This window comes from Parasteatoda tepidariorum, chromosome 10 (genome assembly GCF_982258835.1).
Source record: "Parasteatoda tepidariorum strain Cologne lab strain chromosome 10, Ptep-v5.0, whole genome shotgun sequence".
Taxonomy (NCBI): Eukaryota; Metazoa; Arthropoda; class Arachnida; order Araneae; family Theridiidae; genus Parasteatoda; species Parasteatoda tepidariorum.
Genome location: NC_141764.1, coordinates 69306092 through 69321586, shown reverse-complemented (window position 1 = coordinate 69321586; position 15495 = coordinate 69306092). Strand labels below are relative to the sequence as shown.

At 26.4% G+C, this 15495-nt stretch overlaps 1 long non-coding RNA gene across 1 annotated transcript in view; it reads right to left on the bottom strand.

The window, feature by feature from the left end:
* Nucleotides 1-417: 417 nt before the first annotated feature.
* The window catches only part of LOC147803013 (uncharacterized), a 16884-nt gene continuing 1806 nt past the window's right edge, over nt 418-15495 (bottom strand). The window contains exons 2-4 of the long non-coding RNA XR_015430052.1: nt 7402-7666; nt 3409-3421; nt 418-536 (exon numbers count right to left, since the gene is read on the bottom strand). This is a non-coding gene — a long non-coding RNA (uncharacterized LOC147803013). The remainder of the gene's footprint in view (nt 537-3408; nt 3422-7401; nt 7667-15495) is intronic.

The following is a 15495-nucleotide window of genomic DNA, read 5'->3' as shown; positions in this document are numbered from 1 at the left end:
AAATTGTTTCATTACCTGAAGATCAAACGCTTAAAAAATGTACTTAATATTGATAAGGAAAATAGGACAGAAAATTTTTCTGAAAAATTGCAATAAAAATTAATAGAATTTAAAAGTGTAGAATTTTAAGTTGGTAGATATCGCAAATTGATATTTACACACTGTTTTCATATTTCAAATTGATAACTCAAAACATATCCCAGTAGATTTTTTTAATGAAATATTTTAAGCATTATAAAAATAAAAAATACAAATATCTTTACTAATTTTATTTATTTATTGTACAAAGATACTGTAATCAACTTCTTGTAGCTGCATTGGGTATGAATTTTTACTTAATAAATAATTTCATACTTAAATAAACTTTTTCTTAAGTATGAAGCTATAATGAATGAAAGAAGTCAAAATTACTACTGGTCATATGAACAATTTCAAACTTTATTTAATAAAATAGTTGTCACAGTTTTCCATTTTTCTGAAATTTCAGCAGACAGACATCACATTTTTGATAAGACTTCAACTTAAATACACTTCACCTAAATTAATAATCTCAAATAAATGTATTAATAAGCATACAAACAATAGTTTTAGATACAAATATAAATAAGAATTTTGCACAAAAGGATTCTTTCCTTCATACAACGGTTTTAAAAATTATTACTTAGTGGTAGCTTCTTCAAACATGGGAACAGGGTTTCCGCTACGGTAGCTTTTTTCGCAAAATGCGAAAAGAACCCTCAAAAATGCTAAAATTCAACAAAGCATTTTCGCATTTTTGCTAAAGGATTTAAACTAAATTCCATTAAAAAAAAGCTTCCGCGAAAAACCATGACGCTAACATCCATGAAAAAAACTTGATCAAACAAGGAGAAAAAATCTAAATATCTTTCGCAAGAAGAACCATGACGCTAGCGTTCACGAAAAAAACGTGATCAAACGAGATGAAGCATAGCGATCAACAAAAATGGCTAGATTATTAATGATTAATATTGAGGGCCCTGAAAGTGCATTTAACTTTCAAGAAGCATTTGTAAAATGGGCAAACATGAAAGAAAGGAAGATTGTTAATTATAAACCAAAATGTTTTGATAAATAATAAATGTGTTTTTTTTTTTGGTTATAGGTATTCTTTTTGATATTCTTGTACATTAAGCTATTCTTTGTCAGATAACTTACAGTACTTGTTTGATATAAAGTAATTTTATAAGCCTAATGGCATTTTAGCATTTTGCTAAAACTTTTTTTCAGATTTTAGCTTTTTTGCTAATGAATTTTTAGACTCAGCTTAAACCCTGCATGGGAATTATATTCAAATACATACCAGGATTGGTAAACTCTTGTCAGGCTAGAAAAAACTGATTATGTAAATCTACCCAATGCAAGAAACTGTCATTTACAAGAAACATCTAATTTAAAAATGGAAGTTTAATATAATTCACTCAATAATTTTATATGAAAATCTATTTTATTAACTTTTAATGTTATATTTTACATGCTTAAAGAAACTAGTTCAGAAGAAAAGAAAAAAATATTAAATTTCGTTTGGGTTTTCAAAAGAAAAAAAAATTAAATCAGTAAAAAAAAAAAAAACATTCACAAATGAAGTGCCATTGAAAATAAAACAAAAATTCAGAATAATATTTGCCATTCATTTAAAGCCTACTCATAATTTTAATTAGGTATTCACAACTCTAAAATATTACTTATAGGCTTAATAGTAAATTTTTCAAACTTTATTAAAACAATATATTTAAAAAAAAAACTTGAAACATGTGTCTTAGCATTTTATAGTATTTTGTTTCAAACAGAACATTGGACATATCCTTAAACTTACCTACTAAGCATGGCAGTAATATTAGTTTGAGAAAGACAAGCTATAAATGCTTAATATAATTTTTAGATTCAAATATTTAGACACATAAATACGTGGTTAAGCATTTACAGAAAAAAAAATTTAAATTTTTGAGAGCGTAACAACTAATATAACACAATAAATTTATCAACTTTAGTTTGCTTAATCAAGTAGAGTAGACTTAAAAATAGAAAGACATTTAAGGAAATACATTTACCTAAATATTGTTCTGAACTTAATTGCCTAAATAATTAGACAAATTATGAAAATAGTTCATTGTTCTTGCGTTATTGCAGAAATTCTTAACTGCAATTTTTATTGTTTACACCAGTGAAAGTTAATGTGGTTTAGAGAATTTCATTGCATAGATTTTCCACTTTAAATAAATTACCAGCCTATGAAAAAAAAAGTTTCACATACATAAGCAAGTATAAACCTTAATAACTATATTTGAAATTGACGAAACTCTCCTCTGAAAAATTGCGAAATCATAGCTGACAACACGGATAGGAAAAAAATCCAGTAGATTTCACGAAATAATATAAATTTCATAACTGTTGCAGAATGTACTAAATAATTGACACAAAAGGGAATTTTAAAGATTTTTCTAGTTATCAAAATATAAAAATTGCAATATTTTCCAGTTAAAATTGCTGTCATACTTAAAATTCTATGTGTTATGTTTACTCATAATTTTGAATATTAATAGGCATTTAATTAATCAAATATATTTAAAAGATTCTATTAATATAATATATTTAAAAAGAAAATTTTGAATAAATTGAGCATTTTAGAAGAAAAAAAGTTTTGACCCGATTTCTGACGATGAGGTTTGTTTCATTATGAATTAGTAATACTTATGCAAATGTGCTTACTGACATCTGTTCTGATAGATGTCCCAATAACTAGCTTTTACACAATTAAAAACATTCATAAAACGCAATTGTTATAACTTTCATCCCATAACTAAAGCTCATTACACAAAAATGGTACCATACAAAAAGGCTATATAAGAGTTTATACATAGGCTGTGAAATTAATACATAACTTAAACAGCAGACAATAAGAGCATGCATATGTTTGATACATTATACCTGCTTTTTTCATTTCATACACAAAATTAATTTTACTTTTAACAAACTGTACTTTAACCCTACAATAAAGAACTTAAATTATCATCAATGACTTGATCATTTAATCATGTGCAATTTCAAAAACAGTACTTAAATTTTTATAAATTAGAAACAATAACCTTACTCCCAAACTGCAGATTAAATATTGTATAATTACGAAAAATCAGAACTTAGGATTATATTTCATGATATGAATATATGTACACAACTAACAAAAGGAGAATAATGAAAACTCCAAATACTTATAAATATATCCACATAAATGTCAAATTATCAATAATTGATAATATAAATATATAATATTTCTAGAAGATAAGCTGATTTTATATGCATTACAGAAAACTTTCATATCATTAAAGATCAAAATTAAACTAAAAATATTTTGATTAAACTGCAATGTTTTACTCAAAAAAGGGAACTTACCAGTTTCAGGAGTCTGTAAAAATGGAACGTAATTTTTATTGTTGTCATCAATGCAAAATTAATAGCAGTAAGAGGTAAAAAATACAGCTAATGTAATAATAAGTTTTTTTAGAACAATCTTAAACTTATAAGTACTTGAAAATGCTAATGAACGACTTAACCTAGAAAGTAATTAACATCTAGTTAAGTTTGCAAATAAGCTTTAGTTGTTATACCGAGCTTGGAGAAACAATAAAAAGATAACCATTTTAAAAACATCTATATAGAAAGTTTAATAAACTATCTAAATAGGCAGTTCTCTAGCTACTGTTTCACCAAGTTTATCTTCTCCACAATCAGACAACTGTATTTGGTACACAGAGATGCTTCCAGTCTTTCCTGTACGTGAATCATGAACCACTAGAGAAAAAAAGTAACATTAAAAATACTATGCATTAAAGTATTACTATGTCAAAAAGGATAAACTTCTCACACAGACAAAAAATACTCATCTATCAATTTTGAAATATTTAAAGATGATTTGAAGATTTAAAATACTTGTAACTTTAATCACCACTTCTTCTTAATACAGCTATCCTAAAAAATGCAACCTTCATATTTCAACATTCCTTATTATAAACTAGACATTATATAAATTTTAGCATCGTTCCTTAATTTTAATGACAAACAGTACAACACACAAGCATTTCTCTCTGTATAAGTTCATTTATTATTATACCAGGGTTTCCGCTACGGTAGCTTTTTTCGCAAAATGCGAAAAGACCCCTCAAAAATGCTAAAATTCAACAAAGCATTTTCGCATTTTTGCTAAAGGATTTTACTAAATTCCATTAAAAAAAAAAGTTTCCGCGAAAAACCATGACGCTAACATCCATGAAAAAACTTGATCAAACAAGAAGGAGAAAAAATCTAAATATCTTTCGCAAGAAGAACCATGACGCTAGCGTTATGACTGGTGTTGGAGCGGTGGTTGCTGCTCTGTTCAAAAACCAAAATCCGCATTTAATTTCAGTACATTGTGTGGCACATAGGCTAGCATTAGCCGTGAGCTAAGCAGCGTCTGAGAATGCTTACCTGGTAAAGTTTCAGGACATAATAAAAAGAATTCACTCTTATTTTGAATGCTCCCCTGCAAATACTAGGCGATTGAAGAATGTTCAAGATATCCTTGAACCAGGGTTGGCAGGTTTTTGACATGTGACAGTTTTTGACAGTTTAAACCATGGTTTAAACCGTCACGTCAAAAACCTCACTGTCAAAAATGTCAAAAACCTATATTCATATGTGAAATTTAATTAATACATAAAATTTATATATTTTTTAAAGGATAGTGTTTCTAAATATGTTCTAGAAAAAATTAATTTAAAATTTTGAAGAAACACTTATATTTTGAATAGTAACCAAAATCTTGTACTTTTGAAAGCTCACATCTTTTGTAATATTATGTATTCATTTTCATGTGTTATTGAAAATCTGCAGTGATATTAAGAAATTTATTTATAACCAAATTTAGTGTATAGTATAGAATATACTAAAAATTAGACATTTTTAAAGATAAACATTAGCAGTTTTGTACATTAGACATCTTTTAAAGAAAAATCTTTTTAATATTCTTTTAAATCTTCTTAATAATCTTTTTAACATAAGACAATACAAATTTAAGTGCTTTCTGTTAAATACACAGAGTAGTTAGTGTCGATTTACAGTATATTCAGCCTATTCATTTACTATGCTGAAAATTTAGTTTATCCAAATACTTGTGAATTTCATTTTGCTGAATACTATATAGTTTTGTTGAATATCTAAATATTCAGCTGTTGAATAATTACTTCTTGCTTTCAAGATATGCATTATTTGTATTCTTAATACAAGTGGGGGAAAAAAATTAAGAGGTAAAAATTGTTTTAAAATGATAAGTGTAATAATTATAAATAAATATAATAAACAATATGAATTATATTTATAATTATTCACAAATATAACTACTTTTAAATTCAAATTAACATACTGGATAATAAAGATATTCGGTATAACATTAAAAATTTTTTTCATACACTTGTATCAAGTTTGTATTTATACCACATAACTTGTAAGTTCCTTATAAATATTAGTTATATGTTCCTTATATGTCAAAAATGCATAGTAATAAACTTTTAATTTTCTTAAGTATCAAAAAAAAAAATTTTTTTTTTCGAAATATAAATATTTAAAAAAAATTTGTGCAAAGTTTTTCTGCACATGCATTTGAATATAAATTTCTGAGATTTTAAATCTGTTATTTTACCTTAATTTTATATAAAAAATATTTTAAAACCTGCTGATTACCTATAGTATAATTAAATTTCAATTTAATGCATGGCAACTGTTGGTAGTTTTGAAGTTTATATATTTTCTTGGCAAACTTTAGTTTTAGACATTTTTGACGGGTTTTTGACGGTTTAAACCAGTATTATACCCTTGTCATGTCAAAAACCACTTTTTGACGTCAAAAACCCAACCCTGCCTTGAACAAAAATCAAGGAAATTCATAAAGTTATCAACAACTCGGTGGTTGTCTTTGGGGAATTCAGTTACAGCTCTGGATTGCAACTGGCAAGCTCTTGTTAGTGTTTTAATGGAAGACAAACGTCCTGTTGCTCAAGGGTTGTTAAAAAATATAACTACTTTTTTGTTTTTAGCAACCACTGCCATCATGAATGATATCATGTTCAACATTAATAAATTAAGCCTCATATTTCAAAAATCTAATTTAAATTTTGAATATGTTCAATCAAGTATGAAGGCTTGTATTTCAAGTTTAGAAGAAATAAAAAATGGCACCGGCACTCATTATATGAGTTTTTTAGATGATGTGCCTAAGAAGGAAAGTGAAAAATTTGAGTTTCAGGGCCATATAATTTTAGATGGACTGAAACAGAGGGAAAGATTCCGCAATTTGATGCACAATTTTTTAAACTGTATCATTGAAAATATTACTGATAGATTGGGAGATTTGGATAAAATCGAAATGTTCAATATATTTATACCTAGCAGGATGCCCCATAGTTCGGAAGAATTACAGCATTATGGTGTAAAGGAAATCCGTTGCATTTTCAATTTGTTTTCGGAATCTCACAGAAAAGATTTTCAGTTTACAGAAACTGAATTACTTTGTGAATGGGGATTATTTAAACACATCTTAATGCAACGATGTAAAAACATGTCATTTAATGAATTACTTTTACTTTTATATACCAATGATGTGTCTGAACAGTACCCATTAATAACTTCTGTTACAGAGTATTGTGCAACAATACCAATGCGCACTGTTGACTGTGAAAGGGGCTTTAGCTGCCTTAATTTGATTAAAACTAATATTCGAAACAGGTTGTTAATCAACCATGTAAACAATTTGTTAATGATTAATATTGAGGGCCCTGAAAGTGCATTTAACTTTCAAGAAGCATTTGTAAAATGGGCAAACATGAAAGAAAGGAAGATTGTTAATTATAAACCAAAATGTTTTGATAAATAATAAATGTGTTTTTTTTTGTTATAGGTATTCTTTTTGATATTCTTGTACATTAAGTTATTCTTTGTCAGATAACTTACAGTACTTGTTTGATATAAAGTAATTTTATAAGCCTAATGGCATTTTAGCATTTTGCTAAAACTTTTTTTCAGATTTTAGCTAATGAATTTTTAGACTCAGCTTAAACCCTGTATTATACATAAATAACAGACTATATAATTTCCAAAAATTTATGCAAGCTCATTTTTTATATATTACCGCTGATTTATCTAAAACATTCTTAATGATCAAAACATTTATATTTTAAACAGAATAAATTTTCCAATATGAAAGAATTATAAAATTCATTCTCAATGGAAAATAACACGTGAAAGATGTTTACGTTTTATAGAACGTAATATATTAACATTCATGCAATGTTTTAAAATTTAATTAGTTAAAAATAAATGTATAAAACTAACATATTAATAATATTTATTTACCACAACAAATTAGATTTCTATTCCATGCAGTAAAATTTCGGCACGTGAAATTAACAAGCCATCACAACAAACATGTACACGAACACTGGCGATGTGGCGATTTAACAGATAGAAAAAGTCGCCACAATGATTGAAAAAAGTAACCCATTTTTCGTTGCCACCGGAAGGATAGGACTTTCACTTCCTCTTGCGGGTTCCTCTTATCTATGAAACTCCTATAACAACTGCGTGAACTTTTTGAGTTTAATCTGACGTATCCAGGGACCTTGGCAAACAATGATATAAGACGGCATTCCCAAAAGAGCAGAAAATCAGGGTCATGAATCGTGGTTGCCGGGAGAAAAGTGTTGCACCAAGCAGACTCCTCAATTCTGCTTTTAACATGTAAAGTCTATGGCGGGCTTCTCACACTTTGAACCGATTTTTCTTGTTTAAGAATCGGAGTAATCAATTTAAAAAAAATACTAATAATTTTTTCAATCTTTCCTATCCACGAAAATGTGGGTCAAATTTTTTGATCTTTATTACTTTTTGCAATATTGGCTTTGAAACTCAAGTCACTTTCTACCTTTGGCTAAGGGAGGGAAGCAACTTTCTCCCCCAAGCTCATACGACTGCGGTTTCACCGTGACTAATCTTCTCTGTTGGGGGTCTTCCTCCCTCTCTCTCTGAAATACTTTTACTCTGTTCACATTCTTTTGGAAATCTTTTTCTCACACTGCCCTTTTGAAGAACTGGTACGGGGACGGCGTTTTAAAAATCGATAGCTTACTTTTCATTTATAAGCTTATAATGTATTATGAAAAATATATTCGCTGTTAATTCGTTCCTTTCGTATAAATTTTATTTATTTAGAAGTAATATTTTTCTTGCATTTTACTAATTTTGAGAGTAGAATTTATTTTTTAAATATATTATCTCCCTCCCCCTTTTTTTGTAATTTTTTTCTTCTTCTTTTTTTTTAAAGATATTTTAGAATCAAAATATTTAGCTTTTGAAATAGTGAGTTTAATTAAATCAAGATAATGACGTAAAGATCTTCCACTATACTATAAAGTCGAAACTATAAAGACCAATATACAATATGAAAAAAACCTAATCTTTTCTTTTCCTTTTTTTTAAAAAAAAAATCTGTCGTACACTCATTTGTCGTCTTAAAAAACATTTACATTAAATATAAACGTAAAGTGGTGCAATTTTTCCATCTTATAAATAGTTTTAACTACTCTAATGGCTGGGATAATTTGTTTTTCCACGGTAAAAAAAAATAAAGTAAAATAAGCTAGTACTCAAGAACGCACATCCTCCAACCATGACCAAGCACTTAGCCCTGTATTGTGAAATTTCTATTCAATTCAGTAAACGAAGAAAAATATGAACATATGTATATGTAAGGTGTTAAGTAATAAAATCCTTTATTGAATTTTTAGAAATTTTTTAAAAAAATGAAGTAAAAGAACATTAGTGGACACATATAATATTTACGGGAGAAAAATACAAACGATATCAAAATACAATGAATCACTGCTGAAGAAGGTAAGACTGAAAATATTAAAACCAGTTTGATTGCCAGGGGAAATAGAAAGAATTCGAACTGTGATTATTATAAACACCACGAAATTTCATCGTGATAATTTAAAAATTAAGTTGTAATATTTAGAGTTAAGCTTCTCTTTGTTACATCAGGCAATCAAATTCGTTTTGATGTTTTCAGTCCTGATTCCTTTGTTGTATTTCACTAGATTTTGAAACTATTGCTTTTTTTTTTTTTTTTTTTTTTATTATTATTGCTTGAACATTAATTTGTCATTCCAAATGTATACTTTTTAACACTTTTTTTTTTGCAAGATTCTAAAAATATATATTAAGGGTAGTAATTATGCAATTACTTAAGTATTTAATAGCGAGAAATTTTTCAAATTCACATTAAAAGTGTATAATATAATTTTTCTTCACATTTTTTCGTTCTTTTACATTGGTAGAATAAAGTATGTGAGCAATGTGTTATTTTAATTTCTCTTCCATGCCCCTATTAGCCATTCCCAGAGAAGTGTTTTCTGAGAAAAAATTTTTGCACTGCAAACAATGACGGAATTAACTTTAATTAATCTAATTATAGTTTATTAAAATATTAGAAAGCTAAATTTAAGAAAGCAAAATTTAAAAAAGTGAAGTTTTAAATAAAGTTAAATTGAAAATTTGGAAGTTAAATATAATAAAGGATATTAATATAAGAAAGTCCAATTTTTTTATTACAGGAATTTACAGTCCTTGTTGTAGAAAAATTTTTTTGCTCAGCCCTTCGTCAAAATGTTATAAACTTTAGGACATGCAGAAAAGTGTTCTTCAAAAATTGAAAAAAAATTTAAAATGATGTGGAATTAAAATTTCCGTATAAAAATTAAATTATTGCGCGTGATGTGTATTTGGTAGAACATTTATTAAAATGATTTTAATACTCTTGTTTTAACGCTCCACATGTTGGTATCAAACTTTGGACTAAATATTCTTACAGATAGGAATGCTTTTTTGTAATTTTTTTTTATAAATGTCGTGAAACTGCCGACCCAATTACGAATATTAATGCTTAACTTCGTAGTCTTTTTATTTTGAATCCAATCCAAATGACAAGGGAATTTTTCGATCAAGTATTGGGAGAAAATTTACCTTCGTGAAAGACTTTTTGAAGGAAACTAACCCGCATTTGGGTTACAAGGAGAGGAAAAACACGAAAACCTCCCAATGTTAGATAGGAATTCGCATCGACCAGTCATGACTGGGATTCTATCCCGGTTCACCACATTGGAAGTTAGGTATGCTTCAATAGATTTCATTTCTTTAAAATGATATGAAAAAAAAAAAGCTTTAAATAGGTTATTTTTATTTAATATATTCCTTGAAATAACATGGAAAAAAATAAGCGAAACATAGGATAAATAAAAATGATATTAAAACTATGTGTGTCTCAAAAGTTGAAGACACTACTATTTGTGCTTATTCTCCATTTCAAAATTAACTCCTATTTCAGCTAGTATATAATAAGTTATTTAAGGTATCAATGGGCACAACCACTCACAAGTTCAAATTATTGCATTAAAAAATTTCTCATCTACTTTTAGACTTATTTTCTATAAATTAAAATTCAAAGTTTCTATAATTATATTCCACTCCACATAGTATAATATTCCACTCATACGATAAAAAAGAGTGGAATTCTAATTAATATAAATACTTCTAAACAGGGTTGGCAGGTTTTTGACATGTGACAGTTTTTGACAGTTTAAACCATGGTTTAAACCGTCACGTCAAAAACCTCACTGTCAAAAATGTCGAAAATGTCAAAAACCTATATTCATATGTGAAATTTAATTAATACATAAAATTTATATATTTTTTATAAAGGATAGTGTTTCTAAATATGTTCTAGAAAAAATAAATTTTAAATTTTGAAGGAACACTTATATTTTGAATAGTAACCAAAATCTTGTACTTTTGAAAGCTCACATCTTTTGTAATATTATGTATTCATTTTCATGTGTTATTGAAAATCTGCAGTGATATTATTAAGAAATTTATTTATAACCAAATTTAGTGTATAGTATAGATTATACTAAAAATTAGACATTTTTAAATATAAACATTAGCAGTTTTGCACATTAGACATCTTTTAAAGAAAAATCTTTTTAATATTCTTTTAAATCTTCTTAATAATCTTTTAACATAAGACAATACAAATTTAAGTGCTTTCTGTTAAATACACAGAGTAGTTAGTGTCGATTTACAGTATATTCAGCCTATTCATTTACTATGCTGAAAATTTAGTTTATCCAAATACTTGCGAATTTCATTTTGCTGAATACTATATACATAGTTTTGTTGAATATCTAAATATTCAGCTGTTGAATAATTACTTCTTGCTTTCAAGATATGCATTATTTTTTATTCTTAATACAAGTAGGGGGAAAAATTAAGAGGTAAGAATTGTTTTAAAATGATAAGTGTAATAATTATAAATAAATATAATAAACAATATGAATTATATTTATCATTATTCACAAATATAACTACTTTTAAATTCAAATTAACATACTGGATAATAAAGATATTCGGTATAACATTAAAATTTTTTTTCATACACTTGTATCAAGTTTGTATTTATACAACATAACTTGTAAGTTCCTTATAAATATTAGTTATATGTTCCTTATATGTCAAAAATGCATAGTAATAAACTTTTAATTTTCTTAAGTATCAAAAAAAAATTTTTTTTTTCAAAATATAAATATTTAAAAAAATTTTGTGCAAAATTTTTCTGCACATGCATTTGAATATAAATTTTTGAGATTTTAAATCTGTTATTTTACCTTAATTTTAATTAAAAATATTTTAAAACCTGCTGATTACCTAAAGTATAATTAAATTTCAATATAATGCATGGCAATTGTTGGTAGTTTTGAAGTTTATATATTTTTTTGGCAAACTTTAGTTTTTGACATTTTTGACGGGTTTTTGACGGTTTAAACCAGTATTATACCCTTGTCATGTCAAAAACCACTTTTTGACGTCAAAAACCCAACCCTGCTTCTAAAGACATTAACCTTTTATTTACCGTATTATTAAAAAACTATCAAAAAATTGCGAATATCTTTTGTCCCACTAAATAATATCAATTTTAAACTTCTACAAATATATATTTAATATCCAATATTACTTCCTCGTTTTTTATAAAAAAAATCAATTTGGGACTTAAACCATTTTATAAAATTTTAATTAAAGTAGAAAATTTATTACTTATAACTGTTTGAAAATGTTAATAAATCAATAAAAAATATGAAAGACGTACTACTTGCAAATTTTAACGAGATCGAAAGCTGAAAATTAAGGAATGAAATTTAAAAACCATAAAATGTCGTCCTCGAACGAAATATCAATAACTAAATAGTTCCATAACCATAGATGAAGTTCAACTTCAAATAATCGCGTGGTGTCAATAATTAGTGATAAACGGAAAATCAGATTTCTGTAGGGAGATATTTGTTCAGATGGGTTATTTTGTTCTGTTTAAATGCTACAGAATTGGTGTTAGTGGGATTAAAAAGTCCCGCTGGTATACAAAGGCTAAAAAAAATTTTTAAATATTTACAGAAAAAAAACACTGAACTTTTTCGTATGAATGTGACAGCTAATTAATTTGCGTAATGTTATGTAAGGCATCAAAGATTATTTTCAAAAGTCACATTCTAAAAAGTAAATCTGAAATATCCTAAGAATTTTCACTGAAATGGCAATAAAAACATTCGTTTGTTATAATTTCTACAATAAAGTAGTACAGCACAAAAACTTTTATAGAGAAAAAGTGATGACAATACAATTAGTATTGTCGTACTGTTGATTTGAGTAAACTATTGTGAGTAAAACTCTTTATATATATACTTAGAAAAAAAGAAACACAAGTTATGTTTCATTAATAATATTAATTGAATAAATTTAGTTAGCCTAATATGTCTTCTTCTCTCCAACTTAGAAACATTTTTGCAAATAAAAAGTTTAGTGCTCTAGCATTCTTATGATTGACAATCTACACGGATTCAAACTTTAAGCTTCCAGAAATATTTTTAATGTATGCTATGAAAGGTTAATGATTAAAAATCTACCAGGGACATTAAACAAATAAACATACTTAGCATATAGTAGGAAGACTGATAATTAAAAAAACTAATGCTCATTAGAATTCAAATAATTGATTATTATAAATAAATAGATGAATAAATATAAATAGAAAAACAAATAAAAACAAATCTTATAGATTTTACCAATTTAATTAATATCTAATCAAATTATTAAGAAACACCTCATTCATCTTCTGTAAATTTAAATTTTTGTCTTCTTTGATTGTCGATTAAAAAAAAAAAGTTAAACCGAAGAGAGACAATTTATAAAAGGGAACATCTGCAACACGTCATCGTAAAACCATCTTTTCAAAATCGACCATGGAAGAAAGCTGGTCATCCGACTCCTTTCAGTATCATATTGAGCCCATTAAACTATTTCGTTTAGAGGGAGGAGGGGAGAGACCAGATAGGAACTCATGAGTATGGAAATTGGTTTTGGATCTTTTTATTTTCCAAATCTAAGTGTCAATATTTTCAATCTCATTTCTTTTTATGAATCTCTTGGAAAGTCATATTTCTGTTCATGAAATTATTTTTATTTATAAAAATAAAAAATTTAGATGGTTTAATTATAAAATCTGGGTAATCTCTTTTACGTAAATAATATTTCTTAAAAGCCATTTAATGATTCTTTGAAAAAATTGCATTCAACTCGACTGCAACAATTTCAATTTAAGAGAAAATAACCAAGTTTATAATTTTAGTTAGCAATTTTTCAGAGTAGTTAATTGGACAATGTTAACTTTTTCGTCCAATTAATAAGTGAAATAATTTTCATAGTCACTTTCCCTTTTTGTCAAAAGATAAATTTTGTATACTTTATTTTCAATCGTGCAAGATACTTACAACGAGTTCTAAATTCGAAATTTACTTTATGATTTGTTTGAAGCATAAATTTTTTGCTTTCAGGATTATCTATGTTTGATATTCTTATAATTTTTAACCAGGTGTTGCAATAAATTTAGTTAAAAAAAATATTTTTATTTCTAATTCATTCTAAGTGTATAGCGTTCGACTTTTTGTTACATATAAATAAAATGAGCTGTAAAATATTTTGTTAGAACGTCAAATAACTTTTGAAATTTTGACAAAAGATTTGGAGATTGAGCACCAAACGCATGAAACGTGCAAAAGTGACAGAAAAATAGGATTACAGTAAACAAAAATTTACATTCTTTTAGTTATTAATTCGTTCTACGCCTAAAAATTACATGATTAAATTACTAATAAACAATATATTTTTCGCAATTCTCATAAATCTTTCAGATAAAAATTATTATTGAAATAAGTTTGTAGTTTGTTTTTTTTAAATTCTATTTTAAACGTTTCTAGAACGAGATCTCATGAATAATTACAAATAAATTTTCAATAATAGATGCATCATTATTGATTCAAAATTATTATTATTATTGATTCAGAATTGATTCAAAATTAACAGTGAGAAGAAGGAAAAGTGATCAAGCAATCTTGAATAAAGAAATAACAAGAAACAAGCATTTGAGATTTGTCAGAGAAACTAAAGCAGAAAAAATGAAATGATAAGATGAAATTAGTTGTAAACCTCAGCATAAAGTCTTAAAATCTGTGATGAAATTACTAATTACCAACATAGGGGGAGGGAAATGAATAAGCAACATCATGAATATAAATAGCATCAAGAATTATAAATAGCTATATTATCTGAGAATTACGTTAAGTTAATAAAAAAACTTGACCTTGAAATATAAACCCTATTACCGGTAATCGTGATTTCTCCCTTTTGAATTAATTTTTACGAACAGAAATCGGGTCGGAGCACTATTCATTATGGTATGTATGATAGATAATCTAATTTTTTGTTTCAATTTTGCATGTATAGTCATCGATATTGATACAACTATTTTGCAGATAATTATTATTTTGCATTACAGATATATTGATTACCGATATTATATGTACTATATTTGTTTTTACATCTATATACTGTCTTTTTGAATGTATAAAATTGATAATGATAATGATAATTTTGATACTTGATAAAATTCTGTAACTGAAACTTGTCTCAATCTGTTGTTAGTTTTAATGAAAATCAATAAATGCCTTTTCTTTCGCAAAATTTCGATATCGTAATTTTTTATTTTATTTATATCGATTATTTTGATAAATCTTAATATTTATTACAGTGAGCAGCCTCATAAATCTGAATCTTGAAATATAAAAAAAAACATAGAATTGTTTTATTTTGTTGTTTTTCAGGATTCTTCGAAATGATCTATTAGAGAAAAGAAAATTTAAACTAACTGTCACTTCAGCTTATTAGTTGAAAATGTTATAATTTATTTTTACAACAGAAACGATGATATTTTTTATGAACCAGCAAGACTGAAATGAAAGATTTAAATCAATTTTCCTATAATTTTACTTTTACGTTTAGAAAATTACA